The following is a 6,282-nucleotide window of genomic DNA, read 5'->3' on the forward strand; positions in this document are numbered from 1 at the left end:
TACTGAAACCTTGCAGAAACTGAAAATGAATTCGATAAAAGAGGCAAAACCCGTGTCCTACATTAAAGGAGTTTAATAAAGAAAAAAAATCGAGTTCCAGTCCAAAAATAAAACAAGAAAGTTTTTAATTGGGAACTCATTAAAAGACAACTTTGCGAGTAGCAGAGTGGAACGTAATCACTGTCCTCCCACCAAGTGGATCAGGTATAAGTTAAAATTCCGTCCATAACGCGAGGAATTATTTTATTTAATTTATTATATATATATATATTAGCCAATTCATCAGTCTCACGTAAGGGTAGCATGGTTTCCTCCTCCTCCCGAAAACTTGTTTTTCTTCCAGTAACCAACCAACGAAAAATACACGCAGTTACAGGAGTTCGGTCTAGTGTGTCAAAGCGACTAAGGCTACGAGGTCAGCATATTGTATTTGTAAACTGCGTAAATTCTGTGGTCAAATTGCTTATTTCATGGAAGGAAAACTATGCAACCCTCGCCCATCTAACTTAGCTATATTGTGAAAAAAGCCCATAACTTCCTAAACTCATTTACGGGATTCGAACCCAGGCTTTTTCAACCCAGTGTTGGGTAGGATATGATTATATCCATTGTGCTACTCGCTAGCGCAATCACAGATATAATATACTGTGATGCCCATAGTCTTAACTGCTTTGGCATTTCACACACCCCTGACTTAAACTTCGCATTTATGAAAGTATCTTAAGCATTCGTGGAAGAAAATATTTTACTAAAAGGAAAATCAAAGTATTTTTACTGCAAAAAAAAAAAAAAACCAGCAACAAAAACAAACTCTCAACACAAAAACGACAGATCTGTTTGACCTTTGGAATGGATTATTCAATAACAGTTATATGACGAACGGATAGAAATTGAGTTCCAGTCCATTTTTCCACGTGCCCTTGGGAAATTATATTTTTATTAACCGGACTTCAATCCAGTTTTCAAGCTATCAAAAATTAAAAAAAAATAATAATAATAATAAGTTTTTTGTTTATACTCCAAGACCACCACAAAGGTCAGAAGAGGTAACACAATATTAAAAAAATACAAGAACATCACTGTATTTAATGGTTTTGTGGGATTGAACACCATGGTCACCCGAAGAGATCGTCTTTCTGTACCTTTACATGACCACTCGGGTAACGCAAGGATCTACTATTCATCCACGAGAAAGAATGTAATTGGTATCAGTTTTTATGGATAATGCCTGCAAAGAAACAGAACTTGTTCAAAGTTTTGATTAAAGCAACAATATCAGCTTCATTAATTGTTTTCAAATTCTGCACTGATTTTTTTTAACGTTAGTGACATTCAATGGGAGAAGAATCCTTCCGCAGGTGAGCGAATTCGTTTCCCAGTTGAATGTCACTCACAGCGTAGCCGTATGTAATCAATCCGTAAAAAACGAGCTCTACATCAAACAACTGAAGCTACAAATTACACTGCATTCCAAGTATAATAAAGATTTATGGGCAAAATCCAATAAGAAGTAAATATACGAAGTCCAGTAGCGTGTTTTATTGGGCAGCAAACAACGTTCGCAACTTGCGGTTCTCTATTGCAAATTTCTCGTTTCTAAATTTTGACTACTTGCTGTCAGCTTTTATAAATCCTTAATCTAACTTAACATAATGAATCTGTTATATAAAGCATTAACATAAATAAGGAAAATAAGACTAAACTGCCGACCATTCTGCATGCAGACTAATGGAAAACGCACCACCAGCGCGTTTCCCATTAATACGAGTATCATATAATGGCCAAATGATACAAGGAATTGGACTTCATCCGCTTATGCGAAGAAAAAAAATTCAACCACGCTTACTTTCACCGTCAAAAAACTGATCATCTAATTTTGCTTTGAGCTGTATTAAACTCTCTACCTCACCGATCGCCACAGGAATATTGCAATGATCTAAAACACGCTGTGCGAATATAAACTTCATAAGATCCAGTCAACTGTTACTCCGCAGAACTTCATATTTGTACCTCCTGGTTCTTCTCTCTTCTGCCAGAAAAAAACATATCTCCTTCACTGATATCAATGAGGGCCTTATATACCTATATCTAGTCATCCCCCCCCACTCGCACACCAAGATGCCTAGCTTTGCAGTCCGCACTTTCTATGCTGTTCTTCACATCGAATTAGCATCCGTAACCAATCTGGTTGCCCTTCTTTGAACCCTTTCTAGAAGCTCTGTCTATTTTTCAGGAGTAGCCTCCAGACCTGAACATAATATTCTAAATGTAATCTCGGCACTGTCTTATATAAAATGGCAATGAGATCATTTTCCATACGGGCGAATGTATACATCACAAACAGGACATCCGTGTTGTAGTAATAGTGGCATGTGACGCAAGTGTATGAGCTTATGCAGCATCAGCCAAAAAAAAAAAAAAAAACACCATTCCCTCCAAATGCCTGTCCAGTTCCTCCTTAAATTTATTTAACCTATAAACTTCCACAACGACAGATGGAAGTTTGTTCCAGCAATTAACCACCCGCTGGCTAAAGACAAATTTCCGCACATCTATTCTACATCTGTCCTTTCTTAATTTGAATTTATGCCCCCTTAGGTTCGTAATCTGAACAAGTGGAAGGATCCCGTCAGAATTCAGCGTGCTCAACCCATTCAAGGTCTTATAAACTTCAATCAGATCACCGCTCAGGTGCCTAGTCTCCAGACACTGCAATTTGCAGAACTTAAGCCTCTCTTGATAAGAGGATCCCTTCATTCCCCTCACCAATCTTGTTGCCCTTCTCTGTACACGCTCAAGCAAATCTACATCCTTCCTAAAATGAGGCCTCCAGACCTGTACGCAGTACTCAAGGCGTGGCCTGACCATTGCCTTATACAGAGGGATAATCACCTCCTTTTCCCTGCTAGAAAAATTCCTATATATCATTGACAAAACCCCATGACCTTCCCTGGCAGCCTGTCTGCATTGCTCAGAAAACTTCATATCTGACTGCACAATTACTCCCAGGTCTTTTTCATTTTCTACCACCTTAAGTGTAGTGCCACACAGTTGGTACGTTTCTCTGGGGTTACTTCTACCCATATGTAGTACTTTGCATTTGTCAATGTTAAACTTCAGTTGCCACTTGTTAGCCCATCTGCCCAAATTATCTAGATCCTGTTGCAGTAGCACACTGTCATTAACAACCCTGCCAACCTTTGTATCACCTGCAAACTTCGACACTAAGCCTGATATACCTTCATTAATATCATTGATAAATGATATTGATGAAGGTATTGTTTTCGTAATGAGTTTCGTAATGAATCGTTTTAAACTCCTTCCCTCTCTCTCGCTTATAAGCATCTCTTGGATTTCTATTTCCTGAGTGCAAAACCTTACACTTAAAAGCATTAAACATTTTAGCCATTTTTCAGACCAAGTGCGCAACCGATCTGTCATCTGAAACAAAATGACTAGGTTCTGATCGCTAATTACTCTTTCTCCCTTTAAATAATGAGCAAGCTTTGACAACATCCGCTGCACTACCATATCAGTCATTAAAGAAGATGAGAAACAGAAGTGCAGCAGATGTTGTCAAAAGCCTGATGGTTATTTAAACGGAGAAAGGGCATTGTCATTAACACCAATTTGCTCTAATTCATATAATGTCCTATCATGGGGAACCGCATCAAAAGCTTTATTGAAGTCAATGTAAATAATTTCAAAGTTGTTTTTTTGCATTTAACTGTTTTATGGCGTCGTTATAATAATTAACTGCATTGGTCAAGCAAAAGACTTCCCCTTACCAACTCATGCTCTGATCCATTAAGGACACCATTCCTATCAACATGTTCCTGTATCGTATCCGTCACCACACACGTCTTTCCTACCACTGAAGCCAATCTCGCTGGTCTATAAATAAATAAATAAATTATTCATCTAAATATCCTGGAACAACCGCATAAAGTCAGAGGAGATCATGAGAGAGAGAGAGAGAGAGAGAGAGAGAGAGAGAGAGAGAGAGATACAAGAACATTACCATATTTAGTAGTAGACAAGCTGGCTTGAAACGTTCACTTAAACGTTCTCTCGTGGTTTGAATGGTCTTAACGGTAAAAATCACTGCAAAGTAACTATTCAATTCGTCTGCCCTCTGCTAGTCTCTCTAAGAGACTTTTTTGCTTCGATCAAGTAAATATCCAAACAGGTTCACTATCTTTTCTTTATTGTATTCAATTTGGAAAAGAACTGTCTTCATTTTAACTATCTATGCTAGTGAATTCTCGTAATCAGCTTTTACTCTTTCGTAATTAGCTCTCTTACACCATTAGTAGTTTTGTTACCTACCCTTTTATTACTCATATTAATCAGCACACCGCGACAGAATAACTGTTCCATGCTTTTTTTTTTTTCTTTTTGCCCAATTAAATCCGTAACCGCTGTTATCACACACGTCTTTCTTTTGCGGAAATTCTCCACTGTTCCAGGGGAGAATTTCCAATGCATTTGTAGCTTCCAGGATAAATCCCTTGAATACTTCCCATAATGAACTCGTAACCAATGCTTATAGCTGTCGCTCCACCAGATAACTGGATCTTACAGTCCTATTTCTTGAAATTTAAGCTCACACCTTTTCCATGACTACAGAAATCACTTTTGAAATTCCCACTTTAGGAAATTGTGGTGACTATCCACTACTTGTTCCTTCACTGTAAAATTTTGGATGCTGTTTGGATCACTGATGAGAACCTCTTGTACTTTTTCTGACAGGGAATAAATAACAATCATTCAGATGCTCAAACATCTATGTTCCCTTATCGTACTGCCAAGCCATGATTTCCAGTCTATAAGATTATAGACTGAAAGGTAGGTTGAAATCAGCACAAATAAGGCAATCACAATTGGCTACCTATTCAGGCTGACTAAACTGATTTTTGCAATACTCCTCACAATCGCATGGTCTTGTAACATACTCCGATTATCTTCCTTTTACAGCATGTCATCTCGTACCATACACACTCAACGACCATAAATATGATCTTTATTGTAAGGTTCACCGGTACACGCTGGTACCACGACTTTACAATACCCTTCACGGCACCATTCCAGGGGTTATACAAGAACATAAGGATATATCTAAACTTGATCTGACTACGGATATAGCCTGATCACTTTCAGAAAGCCCTTGATAAGAAGCATGACTCCCACCTCCCCTTCGTTCCTAAAAACGCTATACTCATCATAATGAAATTCTTCATATTCTATCTCTGAATGACACACTGCGTTCTCCGTTAGTCGATTATATCAGAATTCCATAACCTAATGAAAACTCAACCTCCTTTAATTTACTTACAATACTACTGGCATTACTACAAGGACAAATTTATTTTTTTTTTTTTTTAGTTTTTGACTGTTTACAATCCTGATGAATCTCTTATGCCAACAAACCATTCCTCCAGTGACACAAAATGAATACCTGCCAATTCAAAAAGAAGTTTTGCCTGATATGACACACGAAGTTTTCTACACTTATTTCATGTTTCTTTCTGTACATAATGTAATTACAGGTCCGACACAAGAACTCACAAGGTAAGTGCTTTGTGTCGGACTGGGAGAAGTGTGATTTTGGCCTAAGTCAATAAGGCATGTCATTCAATTACTCCCCTAATCTCCCCACAAAGTAGCAATTTCCCTGAATCTTATAGCCTCCCAATAACACCAGCAAAAATTTGAACGTTCTCTCCTCAAATGAATTCTCTTTACGAAACAAATTTCCTCTATTACTTGGAGCGCGCGTGACATGCCCTGGTTTAATAGAATTTTGTGTAAATTCAAAATAAGATCCTTACCCATGGATTTCTGTGATGGCCAGATCTAATTTGAGCAAACGATGGCCAGATCTAATTTGCCCACTGCTGTGGCTGCAAATCACTACGATTTTGCTTTTGAGTGAATGCCATTCTGCAAGCGGGTAGAGCTGGCAGGAATACGATAGACAGGAGTAACCCCAACTTTCGTTTGTAGTAGGAGTTTTCAAACTTTCATTTTCACTAGTGAAAGAAGATCATATAATGCTACACTACAAAATTTGGGATGGATTCAAGCGAAAAACGGTGCATACTGAACATTAAGGACAGCGTTTTTCGCTATATCCGTCCCGAATTTGTTGGCACAAACTAACCTGACATTTTCTCAGTACGGAGTGTACAGTAACGTACACTAATAGTAATTTTAACGACATTTTCCCAGCATTACGTATATTTATAAGTCGAGTCCCATCACTTCGTACACCCTTTATTA

This window comes from Mastigoproctus giganteus, chromosome 8 (genome assembly GCF_048544385.1).
Source record: "Mastigoproctus giganteus isolate SK-2022 chromosome 8, ASM4854438v1, whole genome shotgun sequence".
Taxonomy (NCBI): domain Eukaryota; kingdom Metazoa; phylum Arthropoda; class Arachnida; order Uropygi; family Thelyphonidae; genus Mastigoproctus; species Mastigoproctus giganteus.